The following is a 17,130-nucleotide window of genomic DNA, read 5'->3' as shown; positions in this document are numbered from 1 at the left end:
CCCACGATTTTATAACCCATTTTTCACCCCTGTGTCAATCATCTAATGCAGGGTTCCCCAATTAATTTTCCTCAAGGGCCATATTTTGACTATAGGGTACCAGGCTGGGGGCCGAGTCGGCACGCGCGAGGTCGAGGTCTTGCCCTGAAATGAATGTTCAGGGCAAGACCCCATTTGAAAAGGACCCCCAGTTTGACATGCAGAGGCTACTGACCCCAAGGGTCAGCTTCAGGTGCACCGGGTGTGCCGAGTATGTGTGCGGGTATGCGGGTATGTGTGCGGGCATGCGGGTATCCAGTGCGGGTGTACCGCACTGGATTTTCGAACGACAACGCACTGAGTGCACTGAATAAACGAACGACAAGAGAACACACCAGTGCGTTCAGGGCGCATTTCCGAACGCGGCCCTAACGTGATCCCTGGCTCTACACACCCTCAACCAACCTATAGTCCCATATGGTTGGTACTTCTGTACTCTTCTGAGCTTCTTGGGATCCTTGGCCCTCCCTTCCCTGCTCGGCAGCTCGCTTCTGTTAGGGGAGGGGAGATGGTGAGACGTTGATTAATGCCTCTGACCAGAAATGTAGCTGGAATAAGCTGTCAGACAGGTGGCTGGCGCTCTCCAAAGTTCAACACCTGTTCTCTCTGGTTTGGACTGAATTCACACAGCACCCCATGTGACATTATGATTATCTTTCCTCCACAGACTCTAACATGTAAACAAAATGAAATACGGTTGACTTTGGCTTTATCCAATTTTCCGATTTAGATTCTGGGATGTTATATGTGATATGTGTTATATGCTCTCATGTGAAAATAACAAAATGTGTGATAAATAATTATGAAAAAGCTACTCCTGTGCAAGGGTCAGTGTTATCATTAATTTACTTATTGATCTATAAACAATTTAATATAGGTATGGCTTTGCCCTCTCATTCGACAATCATGTTCCAATTTTGGAGCTCTGGCTCATGGACTATTCACACAGTGCTGTAACTAATTTGAAATTGAGAGAAATATAAGCCAATGCAAATACCTAATGAGCATTGGTAACCGCTGGACAGATAAAGGAATTGTGGATATTGTAGTCCATCTCATTATCATTTTTTCAGAACATGTAAAGATCATAATATACCTCCAATTGCATACATACACATACTGTACATGTGTATTTTATCCAGGAGGATTTACATACTTTGTGTGTGAAGGTCCAGGTTCAGGAGGTTCATCTACAGAGAAGTCAGGAGGTTCATATTGAGATGTGTCACTGTCAGTTGCCTCCTCCTCCTCACTCTCCCCAGACAGACTCATCGTTCTACAAAGGGATCTAGAGAAAGAAATGAATGATTATTAAGTACGCAAAAACAAACTATGAAGGCAAGTTAAGATTAAATCAGGATTTGTAAGCCGGTTTATGAATTGTCCACAGACGAGACCACCAATGAGACGGAGGGTGGATTGAAATGATGCCATCTGCATTGTTAACGCCATCATGTGGATGATGACGATATAACTACCCAATATAAAGAGGAATGAAGTACTCCTCACTCAATAGACTCTGCCTTGCCAGAAACTTTGTATTGCATTTGGATTGATGCCAACAGATCCATCCAACACAGATAAGGCTGTGTTTCTCCCGGGATAGTTGGAGCTGCCTATGCCATAAAAAGCTATACAGATAAGGCTACTGGACGTGCAATGGACATTTTTGGACACCAAGTAGAAAGTAGAAAATGCCACTTTGCAGAGCCTAAATTTATGTTTTGTTTTTCTTTCAATTGTTTTTCAAATGTACACACGCACGCACGGGCACGCACACACGCACGATTGAAGTCTGGGTACCGAGGCTAATAACTGATTGTTAAAATGAAAGTCTGGGTACCGAGGCTAATAACTGATTGTTAAAATGCCAACTGTTTTGTTGTGTAATGTCTGTGTTTATTGTCCTTCATTCTGTTAAAACCAATAAATATACTTTATAAAAAAAAAAAGCCAACTGCTTATAGCACAGCTAGTACGACAGTATTTACCCTGAATAAAGAATGGACTACTGGATGTCTTGACTTAAATGGACGGTACCAGGACCATTACTGTAAATCAGCAGTTCTCACCTGACTAGATGGTAAGGTGCATCAGTCAATCAGGTTTTATTGTTACTTCCACAAATATACACTGGGCATACAGGGGAGCAAAACACCGTCATGGTGCTTCACATTTTATCTGGCGATTTTTTATGACATGCAGGTTGTTGAACTTTGGATCAGGGAATCATAGCTTCAAATTGACATAATATGTCAATTTGAAGCTATGATTCCCTGAGGAACTGGAGGGTCAAACTGAACAACCAATATTATTGGTTGTTCAGTTTGACCCTCCAGTTGTGGAGATATGGCTTATAGAGTATAATGTCTAGCAGAGAAACAGCGAGTTGAGAAAACAGGCTTGAAGGGTTCACTTCTGTGGTCTCTAACATTACACCTAGATACATGTTTAAGCATTTATTTCATATTTACATGTCTTCTGTGGTCTCTAACATTACACCTATAGCTACATGTTTAAGCATTTATTTCATATTTACATGTCTTCTGTGGTTTCTAACATTACACCTATAGCTACATGTTTAAGCATTTATTTCATATTTACATGTCTTCTGTGGACTCTAACATTACACCTATAGCTACATGTTTAAACATTTATTTCATATTTACATGTCTTCTGTGGTCTCTAACATTACACCTATAGATACATGTTTAAGCATTTATTTCATAGCATGTCGATTTCAGCTCTGATATTTATTTCAGACTAGTCTAGTACTATATGTGAAGAGTCTGCCTGTGATATTAATTCATTTTGGATAAAATATAAATAAATTCTGGTCACATTATGCATGCAGTGGTGGAACAAAGTACTCACATTCTTTACTTATGTAAAAGTATCAATACTGCAATATAGAGATACTGGGGTTATAAGTAAAAGTCTAGAATTCACGTGAGTAAAACAACACCAGTTGCTCTAACAAGCTCTAGCTAGCAATGCCACTATACTAGTATGTGTTGTAGCGTGTGCAAAAAATCAATCCATTTTTTTTTTAAACTTAACTTATGGCTTCTGACTGTAGTTTGTAATCATCTCTCTTATCATGATATGATGACTCGCTGTACGGCTGTAGTGCATGTGTGTATGTGTGTGAGCTGCTGTACTACCTAAATAACTCATTTTTAGGGGTTAGGGCATTGCCTATGCTACAGTGTACAGTGTCTACAGTGCGTGTGCATAAGTGCCATACCTGGATACCTGGGTGAAGCACACACAGCCTGGACTTTACGGGTCAGGGTACTAAAGGTATAATTTGTATTTTTCTTCAAAATAAAATTGAGAAAAGAGAAAAACAAATTATACGTTAGTACCCTGACCTTTATGCCGCCAGCCTCCAGCTGGAGGAGAAGGTTTACCTGAATGATACACAGAAACACAACAAGAATCATCACCAACATGTTGGAACACCAGACTAGGACCAGGATATGTGTGATATTGTTGATAAAATCCCTTACCGTATCAAGTTAACCCTTATGTTTGTCACCGCTGTGTGGCGGCTGTGTGGCGGCTGTGTGACCAAGAAAGTGGAGTGATGTATAACCAAGAAAGTGGAGCATAACAACTCAGTGTTCTCTGTGTGAAGTGAACTAAAGTGAATTAATGATTAACCTACCGGTATATGCTCTCCATCGCCAGCCACCCAGCCATAAAGGCAAGCCTTTTATTGATGTACAATGTGTACACAGTACAACTGTGCAGTAACCACAGATAGTACAGCCATAAAGGCAAGCCTTTTATTGATGTACAATGTGTACACAGTACCCTGTGCTTTTCTCCACAGATAGTACCCAGATAGTGTAACCACACTATCACACACTCTGAGACGACGTGGTGACCAGATACGAGAGGAAAACGCTCATAGGAAACGCTAACATAAACAACGAACTCCACACACAGACTATGAACTCCACACACGCACCTCCACGACACACCGCCTCCACACACCCCAAAAAAAAAAAATGTCTTCTGCAGCATGGTCTGCATGTGGCCCATACTGTACGTGCTCATAGAGAGTAGCATGGCTGTACTTGAAATGTACCTGTTTTTTTTGTTTTTCACACGGTGAGCTGTGGTCTACACACACACACACACACACACAGTACAAAAAACATTTCCTTTTTACGTTCTATTCGAGAACATTCAGACATTTGATCCTACCTCTCTCGCTCTTGGCAGGATGTCTATGTGGTTTTAGCTCATGTGAACTCCTGTTAGAGACCACATTGTCTGTCACGGACCTCACATGAACAATTACGATAGTAGTTATTCAAACAGTCAAACTTAAAATGTGTCCTTTAAAAATACTGTTCAAATACGATCAAATTTAATCAATATTTATTTTTTAATACAATGAGAACTGAGAAGATCTCCACAAAGGTTTACTCATCAAAACTGATTATAAAACTGTAACCATCAAAGCATGCACTCAACATATAATGGTCATGTGACCATGGCATGTGCATAATATAAAATCTTAAAAGTTTTATCTGATATTAATTTAAAAAAAAAAAATACATTTTTATTTCTTTTTGGGCTGGGGTGGGTTCAATTAATCGATTATTAATCGGCAAATCGAGTATTCGATTTGGCTGATGGTCACTTTGTGGCATCCCTAGTACGTATATGTAACTGTTGCTTTAGGCTATATTTCTTTCCTGATTCCTCAGTATAGTGCACACTTGAACCTGACCAGGTACCGTACCTGTTGTCAGTGTCTCATGATACCATCAGAGGGTAAGGTTAAAAAAAAGGGTAGAGCCCGCACACCAAAAGGCAGGTAAAAGTTAGGCACTTTCTTATAAAAAACAAGTTTCTATCTGCTGTGGATCTTCTTCAGATCATATGACCTTCACAACGGATCGAAATGTGGTGTGCGGGCTCTACCCTTGTTTTTTTTTTTTTTTTGAACGTTTTTTTTAGCCCAACCCCCAGAGTCAAAGTATTGCCGTTTCCTTTGATCCTTTGTCTTAAGTCGGGGTACGTCTGTAAACTCTTTCCACTTGAGAGACTTAACTGAAGATGATGGCAGCTTCGAAGCTCACCCTGCATCTAATGTGTCTACTTCTATGGAGAGAGGGTAAAATAATATACAACCATAACAAACATCATTTATATCAGTGTTCATTTTGACAGCAGATCTTTATGTTGTTTTAGTCGTAGTCTTTTGAATCTTTTTAGTTTTATTTGTCATCTGAAATGTTTTACTTTTAGTCTAGTTTTAATTGACTAAATCTCATACGATTTTAGCCAAGTCTACAGTTGATTTTGTTGACAATTTATATTTTTATTTTGGTGGGCCTTGATGGGATTGTAATACTATAGAGTTGAATAACAGTCCACACTAATTATCCATAATGTATAAATGATGGATATAAGGGGTCAGGACAACGAGGCCTTTTCGTGGAGGGGTCAGAATAAAATTAGGACCGTAACTGTTTTTCATCTGTAGTACTTATTATTATTATTATTATTATTATTATTATGGGGTGCCCGCTGGCCAAATGGTCCAGGCGCATCATATCACATATTATAGACTAGTGTTATAATATAATATAATTATAGACATTATAAATATGCTTTTATAGGCTTTGGCCTGACAGCGCGTTGCGTGTTCGAGTCCCGTTCATGACGGCCTTTCCCCCTTTCCTGGTTATCTTCACTTGATACAATCGATGAAGGCAGAAAAGCCATTAAAATTATTATTATTTTATGTCGAGAATGTTTATGTCTATGACTTGTCTTAATTCTACTGGATCTCTTCTCCACTAGTACCTCCCTAACATTTTAGTCTAGATTTCCTTTTTTTTTTTTTATTGTCAAATTGTTTAGTCATAGCTGCTAATTCTCATTTAATTTTCATTTATTTATCAAAGAAAATTAGGTAGTCAACCAATGTCTATGTTTTAGTTAGTTCATCACACTAAACCCAAGCGTTTAGGTTCTAAACACTTATTTGTAACACTTTTTAAACGTGTCAGTGTTTAGATTATAAACAGAAGAACATGTTTAATCGCCAGTAACACTTTTTAAACACATAAACGTGTTTAGTTTTTACAATCAAAGTCTGTGTGTGTCTATGTGTTTAGAATTCGAACACTCGTGAGGTGTTTGAGTGAACTCGTGTTCTACTTTATTTTATGACTATTAACAAACATTTGTCATTTTATTATTACACACTGCATGGTGTTTAGGTTTAAACGCGTCACATGTTCCAGGTATTTACAGTGTATATGTATCTATCTCCAGTTCATGTTGCTCAGGTATCAGTGCTAGGACAGCAGAAGAGCTTCATAACCACCAGTGTTGGAGACACCGTGACTCTACGATGCTTCTATCAAGGCCTCACACTGAAGTTCAACTATTGGTACAAGCAACGTCTTGGAGATAAACCTGAGCGGATATCGTACAAGATCAGAGACAGAGACAATGCTACTTTGACCGATCCCCGTTTCGCCGTGATCTCAGCCTCAGGCAAAGGAATAAATCATCTCAAGATCTCTGGTGTGCAAATGTCCGACTCTGCCATGTACTACTGTGGGACGTCAGACTTTACTGAGATTCAGTTCAGAGAAGGAGTCATGCTCCACGTCGAAGGTTCCTCGACCAGCGTCCGAGCGATTGTTCAGCAGCCAGCAGAGACGTCAGCCCGGCCTGGGGAGTCTGTGACCCTGAACTGTACCGTTCACACCGAGCCCTGTGCCGGAGAACACGACGTCTACTGGTTCAAAACGTCCGGGGAATCTCAACCGGTATTCTTTTACACCCGTGGCCAAGGTTGTGAAACAGCAAACACAGGGCAGGGCTGCAGCTTCCACAACTTCTCCATGAAGAACATCAGACCGACCGACACTGGTTCTTACTACTGTGCTGTGGCCTCATGTGGCAGCATACTGTATGGGAATGGAACCAGGCTGAATGTCATTACAGCAGGTACTGTAACATCACTTCATCTATGGTTCTACATGTATTTAGTTTAACCCATTAAAACCGGGAAAGCATCTGTGATTGGCTATTCAAAAACAGCAGATATATAAAAGCCCACAGTGTGCCACTGTGCACGCTGCAAACTAGCTGTAAAGCTGGGTTACATCTTGTGTACATAAAGTAAACATCTGCTATTTTTGAAAACTGTTTGCAAAATCTTTAAAGGGTGAGAACTGCTGGTTTAGAAGGCATTTATAGAATTGGCCTGAATGGATATGCAATATGCATTTAAATCTGGCAAAGTAATCTATGTTTCTGCAAGTGCCAAGGACATTTTACAAATGTAATGAAGAGATGTAAAAATTTATATTTCAGGGAACGATTTGTTGGTGTATTGCCTAAGCTTCACACTGGTCGTTTTCATCGTCCTGGTTATCGCCATGGCTTCCAACGTCTACAAGTTGAAACGCGAAATATATATCCTTAGTACTGGTGAGTTCCAAAGCATTACATTTAAATATATATTCTTAGTACTGGTGAGTTCCAAAGCATTTAATTTAAATATATATCCTTAGTACTGGTGAGTTCCAAAGCATTACATTTAAATATATATCCTTAGTACTGGTGAGTTCCAAAGCATTTAATTTAAATATATATCCTTAGTACTGGTGAGTTCCAAAGCATTTAATTTAAATATATATCCTTAGTACTGGTGAGTTCCAAAGCATTTAATTTAAATATATATCCTTAGTACTGGTGAGTTCCAAAGCATTTAATTTAAATATATATTCTTAGTACTGGTGAGTTCCAAAGCATTTAATTTAAATATATATCCTTAGTACTGGTGAGTTCCAAAGCATTTAATTTAAATATATATTCTTAGTACTGGTGAGTTCCAAAGCATTTAATTTAAATATATATTCTTAGTACTGGTGAGTTCCAAAGCATTTAATTTAAATATATATCCTTAGTACTGGTGAGTTCCAAAGCATTTAATTTAAATATATATTCTTAGTACTGGTGAGTTCCAAAGCATTTAATTTAAATATATATCCTTAGTACTGGTGAGTTCCAAAGCATTACATTTAAATATATATCCTTAGTACTGGTGAGTTCCAAAGCATTTAATTTAAATATATATCCTTAGTACTGGTGAGTTCCAAAGCATTACATTTAAATATATATCCTTAGTACTGGTGAGTTCCAAAGCATTTAATTTAAATATATATCCTTAGTACTGGTGAGTTCCAAAGCATTACATTTAAATATATATCCTTAGTACTGGTGAGTTCCAAAGCATTTAATTTAAATATATATCCTTAGTACTGGTGAGTTCCAAAGCATTACATTTAAATATATATTCTTAGTACTGGTGAGTTCCAAAGCATTACATTTAAATATATATCCTTAGTACTGGTGAGTTCCAAAGCATTACATTTCTTTGTGGGTATAACGCAGGGGAGATTTAATCAATGTTAATCAATATTCATCTTTATGTTTTAGGACAGCCACATGGTTCCTCGGTGTCTCCTATAAACACAGTGGTTGGTTTTTATTATTTTAATTATTCATTTGACCTCAAAGCCTTTTAAGGTCTTCAATGCCGCAGCAGACAGTCAGACATCTCTGATAATTCCTTCTTTGCTTTTTTCTTTGTTTGTTTTTGTTTTAATAATACCAGCACCAGAATGAAGCCAACCTCCATTACGCTGCTCTGAGTCTCAACAAGAAGAGGCGACCCCGAGCACAGAGGAACAGCACGGAGAACGATACGGTGTATGCAGGAGTTAGACTGTAGGATTACAGTTAAGATCCGGGGGGAAAATGGCAAACAAATGCAGTAAATAAATTATTTAAAAAAAAGAGAAACACAGCAGTGCGCAAGTACCTGTATGCTAGAAACTGTATAATGATAGTGGTGGAAAAAGCAGGCTATAGTAGCTACATCCTTTTTCTACTTAAGTAAAAGTATCATTACTACAATGTAGAAACACTGTTACAAGTATCAAAAAAAAAATTACCCGAGTAAAAGTACTGGCATAAAAATATACTAAGTACTAACTACTCATTTCAGAATGTCCCGTTACGGTTTCACGAGGTCTAAAATGTATAAACAAATATTTTAAAAACAAATGCACAAATGTTAATAACAATCCAAAATCTAGTAAAAGTACAATTGTTGTCACTGATATAGAAGTAAACGTATAGAAAAGCTGTAAATACTCAAGTAAAGTAAAAGTTACTCAAAATTGTAGCCTATACTTAAAGCTGTAGTTCAGCCCAAAGATTACTTGCTTTCCATCAATGTAATTGCCAAAATAAATAAATTGGTAGAAGTCAAGGGTGTGTTTCAACACACGGGCACCGCGGTCAGGAGGACGTCCCATAGGTCAGGAGGACGTCCCAGGCAAATAGCATAAAAGTAAATGCATTTAAAACTGAAAATGCATTATTATTATTAACCCATTCTGACCTGAGATCAGATTCATACGAGGTTTCCACGGGACACACACTGGTCTGATTAACCCATTCTGACCTGAGATCAGTTTCTAAAAATGTCAGTCGTTCTTCGAATTTTTCAAAAATAGCAGACCTACAAGCTCGTATCGCGCCACTCGGTGGCGCGCTATGAGCTTGTAGATCTGCTATTTTTCAATAGCTAAAGCATAATATGATGCCAACACCAAAATGGGTGCCCGGTCAGAATGGGTTAAGCTCAGTTTCCTGTTCTATGATCCTCACAAAGCAGGACTGTAGTATTTGTAGTATTATGGTGGTCCGTGCAATATACCAGAGGGCCAGTTCTAATACTAATTAAATATCATCCCGCGGGCCGAAGATAATTCATTCAACAGGCCTGATTTGGCCCCCGGGCCTTGAGTTTGACATATATGCTCTACTGTGTTCTATCAATAAAGGCAGAAAAGCCCCAAAAATATCTTTAAAAACAATCCTACACATATTGTAAGTCCTACACAGCTCTCTGACATATTGTAGCATAACTGTGATTACCGTAAAAAGGCTTTCTGTGCATCTTTCAATAGAAATCAATTAATTGTATTTTTTATTTTTTTTACCCTTTATAAGATGAACCTTTATTGATTCCAGGTGTCTTAACAGACAAAACAAACTGTCTGACTGAGTTAATGATAATGTACAGTCTATCAATACATGTCTTATACATATCTTCATAATAATGCCACTATTAAATGATTCCCATTTATATCCAAAATAGCCTTTTTTGTGATTAAAAAATAAATAAATCAAGATCGATTAATGATTTATAAGTTTAAATTATGCAATTTTCCTCGTACATTATACACTTATAGGTATTTTGCCGATTTGGGATTAATCAAATGATTGTAAAATATGAATTGTTAAAAAAGTAGAATTAGAAACTGGGGTCAGAGGACCCCCATGAGTCCTTGGCAGGGTTCCAGAAGGTCCCCATGCAGCAAAATGGGTGAAAATTTAACCACTTATCCATGTGTCACAATCATAGACTGTAAACCAGCCTCTAATACACAAACATGCTGATACACACACTGATATTAATCTCTGGCTCTTCATTTGGTGACATCAGATTAATGTATAAACATTAATCTCAGACCGTTTACCTTCCTGCTATTTTGTTTTTGTAGTCCCACCCCCTGTCAAACCTGCAATATGTTGACTAACACCTGTCCTGTATGCCCAATGACATTGCTTTGTTTGGAATCATCTGCACTAGGCAGTAATACATGTCGTGTCCCGTTGTGTCCAGCAGGTGTCAGTGTTGCGCTGTATTCAGTACCTGTTGGTGAACTCGGGTCAGCTCTGCTCCAGGATGTTTTTCACTCTTTTTGAGGTGCAGCCACTCCAAGGAACAGCAACGTCCATCCCTATGTCCCTATGTCCCTGTTTAGGGTAACAATATGGGGGGAAATGGTTTCTAGTCAACACTAGCTAGAATCAGAGAGAGAGAGAGAGATAGTGTTGCACTGTTTCCTGCTAATTACAATGTGGAGCGTGCCGTGCATGAGAGATAACTGCATTGTACAGTTATTTCTTCTCATATACTTATTAATCTATTTATTATACTATACATTTTCTGCATTTATTCTCTCATTTACTGCATTGCTAGACGCCACTCTTCATTTCATTGTCAAAGTATTTGTATACTATGTGCAGTGACAATAAATGTAATCTAATCTAATGTAAAGATGGAGAGAGGGAGAGAGAGTGTTGTCCGCTAATTCCCCCACACAGTAACTCTGTCATTTCTCCACCGTTTCGTACACAGGGCTGCATCACTCAGTTCACACAGGTGTGATTATTTTACAAAAGCAGAAGTTGTAAAAACGAAATGGTGTGACTGCGTCTGCAGTGTGTGTGTGGGGGAGAATCTAAGGTGCATGTGTTTAATTACCCGAGTTTAATTACCTGACAAATGAATGACCTTCTAGGGTTAGGGTTTCTCAGAGTGGGTTCACACGGCGCCGGGGAGGGAACGCCACAGAATCCTGTGATACTCACAGCGGCACAGAAGGTTAAATCAGGACTCCGTTAGGTCCAATACTCATACTCCTGTAAACACAGAAGGTTAAATCAGGACTCTGTCAGGTCCAATACTCATACTCCTGTAAACACAGAAGGTTAAATCAGGACTCTGTCAGGTCCAATACTCATACTCCTGTAAACACAGAAGGTTAAATCAGGACTCCGTTAGGTCCAATACTCGTACTCCTGTAAACACAGAAGGTTAAATCAGGACTCTGTCAGGTCCAATACTCATACTCCTGTAAACACAGAAGGTTAAATCAGGACTGTCGGGTCCAATACTCATACTCCTGTAAACAAAGTCTGACCCATTCATGTTTGTCTGTTCCAACATCATTGCCACGTTTTGTTTTGGTTTCCATCATATTTGTTTCGTTAGAAAAATAAACATGTATTATGTTATTATACGTAGACATCATTGTTGTTTCCCTCTCCTGTAATGTCTGTGCTAACCTGGGGTTCTTTAAAAAAAAAAAACTAAAATTAAAAGTTGGTCACAAAAAAAAAAAAAAGAATACTGTGATAATATTTGGAATTCATCAACATCAATGCAGGTTAACTACTGATGAACAAATGCTTGCAATGGAATCAGAATCACGAAAAGTCCCTAGTTTGACACGTCACATGCTACTTAAAAAAGCATAATGAAATATAGAAAATGTCGCCTTATATACAGTAGGTTGTTAATTTAATGGTACCCCGACTTTCGGCAGCTGTCACAGAAGTTTCCCCAAGGTCGCCTGCTCGGGCGCCCTAGGCTATACACCACACTTTGTCTCAGGGCGGGAACCCCTTTTGGTGTTTTAAGCATTATGTTGTATACTTGAGCTATCGAAAAATAGCAGATCTACAAGCTCATCATAGCGTAGATCTGCTATTTTTGAAAAACCGTTTAAATGTGGCACAAATCTTTGAATATATTATTTTTCAGAGGGAACGTTTTTAACTCAAATCTTTGCTTCTGGGGGGGGCGGGGTCCCTGGAACAGCATATTTTCACATGGGGGTCGGCGGCCAGTTTCATATAATTCTGGGGGTCCATGACATGAGCACCACTGACATAGAAACATAGGCTTTTCAGAAAACTGTTAGGATTTAGAAGACATTCTTTTTAGAATGGGCCTTGGGTCTAAATGGGTTAACTCTCGCACTAAATGAAATAAACAATGAAACGCCTTCTTAAAAAAAAAACAGTTTTCGGAAAATCGTTGCTTTTATATCCAAGATGTAAAATGACACAGATCTTAAAGAGCGAGATAGATAGATCAACATGTTGGGATTTAATCATTACTAATCACAAATGCATAATTGGGGTAAAATGCCAGGTTCTCTGTTCACTGACACCACACTGGAGATTTGTTTTGAAAAAGAAAAACAATTACCAGCACTTCAACATATTCACACAGTTTAAACGTTAGGCCTTTTTCTGTAAAAGTTGTCTGTAAAGAACTCTTTGCCATTGAGTTGTATGTACAGTATTAACGCACCTTGGCTAATAGAATAACAATTTCTGAAAGAAAAAAAAAAAGAACAAAAAAAACTATATACCACAAAACAAATAAATCTTCCACCCAAACAAACAAAATATAAAATCTGTTGAAAAAATAAACATCTGAATTCCTCAGATGGGCTTCATGAGTTAGTTTTTTTTACAAAAAAAAGAGAACAGTGGCTTCACTCGCACACAATTAAGGCGCTCACCTGATTTTGGCTCATTTAAAACATGGATGTTGAGACAAACTGCACGTGTGTTTCATGGAAGCACCGAATGAAGTGTCAATCTCGGTAAAGCACGACCCTCGAGTGTAATTTCGCGATTATACAACAGTTACCCATTTAAAAAAAAAAAAAAAAACACGTTATAATATTCGATAGAAATTCGTCATTTTCTAATGCCAGATTTAATAGGTGTCGCCATAATGCTGGTATAAGCGCGGGTAGATTTCAACCAATCAGATTGCCTCCTTCGAAACTATACCCGTTGTATAATTCACGCATTCCAACCTGGGTCACGTTTTTTCCCCCCCAACGAACTGTGTTCCAAAAACAGTGTCTTGTGTTACGGTATGAAAATATGAAAATCTTTCCCCCCCCCTAAACTTGAGAGAATATAAATAACTTTATACTTGACAATTAACCACAATAGCGTTGTTAGAGCAGATGTAAAAACAACTCAAGACAAGTACAGTGCAACTCGGGTCCGTTTGACTAAATCTAGAGCAGCGGTTTTCAACCAGTGGTCCGGGGACCACCGGTGGTCCTTGAGGAGGTTCCAGGTGGTCCCCATGCTAAATGAGGGGAGTTGGTAACCAAATGGATTCTTTAACCCATTCTGACCGGGAACACATTTTGGTGTCAGCATCATGTTATGCTTTAGCTATTGAAAAACAGCAGATCTACAAGCTCATAGCGCGCCACCGAGTGGCGCGCTACGAGCTTGTAGGTCTGCTATTTTTGAAAAATCTAAAGAACGACTGACATTTTTAGAATCTGATCTCGGGTCAGAATGGGTTAATCGGACCAGTGTGTGTCCAGTGGAAACCTCGTATGAATCTGATCTCAGGTCAGAATGGGTTAACAGATTGCTAAACACAGCTGCATTACTTCATTTAGAAGTAGTCTACACAATTAGAGAATGCAGTCATTTTGATCAACGTTATCTCTCATAATGGTACCAACATCGATACAGCATGGAACTGTGGACAAAATATGATCCCAACAAACAAAATGTTTGGTTGTCGTTTTGGGTCAGAGAAGCTAAAATCTCATCAAAATGGTGGTCCGTCCGTGGCTCAAATTCTGAATAAATAATGGTCCGTGAAAACCACTGATCTAGAGGGTCTTTAAGTGGTTAAACTGAAGTCAGTGTTGCTATCAGAGTATTCTAAGGCACGCCTGGACTTGCAACCCCACTGCTCTGTAGGTTCAGAGAACAAGACCGAGGCCCGTTCTCCAACATTCACAACCGCTCGTCTCTTTTCCGCCAGTTATTTTTCAGAGTGGTGCAACCACTCCTCTAGAGTAGACAGCTGTGTGTGTGTGTGTGTGTGTGTGGCTGGCTGGCTGTGTCCGAGCACGGAAATTATAGCGTTATAGCGTTTGTTCACCACCAAGTGTCACTGTTGCACAGCCTAACACACAGACACACACACAGGCCATGGAGGAGGGCTTGTACCGTACAGTACAGTACAGTACAGTACAGTACCCCTCACTTCAGACGGGTCTGATTTTTTAAAATACCCACAGTTTACAGTGCAGCGCAGCGGTACAGTCGGTCAGTCAGTCGGTCGGTCAGTCAGTCGGTCGGTCAGTCAGTCGGTACAGACGGTCAGTCAGTCAGTCAGTCGGTCAGTCCCTGGCCTGACGAAAAAAGGCACCTGAGTTAAGCTCCCGGCCCTCAGCGGAGGAGGTTAAGGATCGCATCTTCCATTCCACAGCGGAATGAGTCAAAAAAGGAAAAAAACCCACAGTGATACAGACGAATGCTAGCAGCTCAGTTTCACCCCAAAAATAAAACAACGAAAAAAGGCATCGTTAAAAAATTATCGGCAACATCGGCAGGGTCTTTGAAACGGCCCCTCAACGGAAAACCACTGATCTAGAGGGTCTTTGAAACGCCGCCCCTTCAATGTGTCACCGCGACGAAATGACGGGTTGGTAAGAACCACAGTAGTAGGAAACCCTGGCGTAGGTACGTCCACACACACACACACACACACACACACACACACACACACACACACACACACAATCAAATGTCGTCTTCACCAACACATGGGTCATGTTGGCTTGAGGTGGACATTTGACAAAATTAATATTTGTTTTTTTACCACAGGCAATAATATATAGTAAAAATACATAAAGAGATCATCATAGCCCTGAAGGACCACAACAGGTCTGTAACTCTGAGAGGGGGGGGGCGGGGGGGGGGGGTACTAGTGGACTCATAATGTGCCAAAGTGTCTCAGTAAATCAGTGCCGAACATACAGTATTTATCCTGAAGAAGAGAATACGACTTGACATTCAGTAAGTGGTTGAATAGTAAAGGAATTACTAGACGACGTGCAGTCAGTCTCTGCCCGCGCCTTAACTGTAAAAAAAATATAAAAAACTTTGCCACGGACAAGAAAAGGAGCCTTATATTTTTAAGCACCTTATACCCCTTATCCCTAAACTCACATTCGCCTTTTTAACATTTTGAAAAAACATTTAAAATTTGTTCAACTATAGAGCGTCGCAGTCCCTCCCCCTTTCAGAACGACGAGTGGGGCCCAGGAAATGATTCTCCATTCATTTTCTCCATAGGCTTTTCAAAAAAGTATTTATTTAAAGGCGGTTACGCCCGCGAACAAAGACAACTCGGATCATGACAAATCATGACAACGAACACAATATTTTGGGGCCGATAAAAATAATTAGAAAGAAGAAAATAAATAAACACTATTTGTTTTGTTTTTCTTCTTATAAATTATTTGATCGGCCCAAAACAATGTAATTATTGTCATGATTTGTCACGATCCGAGTTGTCTTTGTCCGCGGCGTAACCGTCTTTAAATATACTTTTTGAAAAGCCTATGGAGAAAATGAACGGAGAATCATTTCCTGGGCCACTCGTCGTTCTGAAAGGGGGAGGGACTGCGAAGCTCTATAGCTTGTAGATCGACAATTTGAACTATTAAACCTAAAATAATCAAAATAGTAAAAAAAAAAAAAAGGCAAAGAAGTTTAGCCCATTCAGGACAGGAACCCCTTTTGTTGTTTTAAGGATTAAGTTATACATTAGCTATTGAAAAATAGCAGATCTACAAGCTCATAGCACGGCACTGAGTGCCGTGCTACAAGCTTGTAGATGTGCTATTTTAGATTTTATTTTTAGATTACGGTATATTCTTTCAGAGCGAACGTTTTTAACTAAAATCTTTGCCTCTTGGGGTCCCTGAAACAACATTATTTTCAGATGGGGGGGGGGTCGGCGGCCAATTACACATAATTCTGGGGGTCCTTAACATGAAAGACTTTGACCACCATGTTTGAGAAACATACATTTTTCATAAAACTGTCTGGATTTAGAAGGCATAAAGGGGTTAGGCACTGACGAAAATAGGGCCCCCAAGTCTTTGCCACGGACACATTAATTTGTCCGCGTGCGCGGACACGTCGCGCTAAAGGCTCTTTCATAGTCTGGACTTTCGGTGGGGACCGAGCGGTGGTCACCTCACCACCGTAGCGGTGGTCACCTCACCTCACCACCGGAGCGGTGGTCACCTCACCACCGGAGCGGTGGTCACCTCACCACCGGAGCGGTGGTCACCTCACCTCACCACCGGAGCGGTGGTCACCTCACCACCGGAGCGGTGGTCACCTCACCTCACCACCGGAGCGGTGGTCACCTCACCTCACCACCGGAGCGGTGGTCACCTCACCACCGAAGCGGTGGTCACCTCACCACCGAAGCGGTGGTCACCTCACCACCGGAGCGGTGGTCACCTCACCTCACCACCGGAGCGGTGGTCACCTCACCACCGGAGCGGTGGTCACCTCACCACCGAAAATCCAAACTATTAATAGGCC

General features: G+C 39.8%; 1 gene segment (V, D, J or C); it reads left to right on the top strand.

The window, feature by feature from the left end:
• The first annotated feature begins 264 nt into the window (after positions 1 to 264).
• On the top strand, positions 265 to 8,818 carry LOC308311865 (Ig kappa chain V region 2717-like). The segment is given in 3 exons: positions 265 to 270; positions 6,357 to 6,845; positions 8,702 to 8,818.
• Positions 8,819 to 17,130: the final 8,312 nt, after the last annotated feature.

This window comes from Protomyctophum bolini, assembly GCF_963924005.1.
Source record: "Protomyctophum bolini genome assembly, chromosome: 24".
Classification (NCBI taxonomy): Eukaryota; Metazoa; Chordata; class Actinopteri; order Myctophiformes; family Myctophidae; genus Protomyctophum; species Protomyctophum bolini.
Note: the sequence above shows the minus strand (reverse complement) of the source record. Positions and strands in the feature narration are given on the sequence as shown.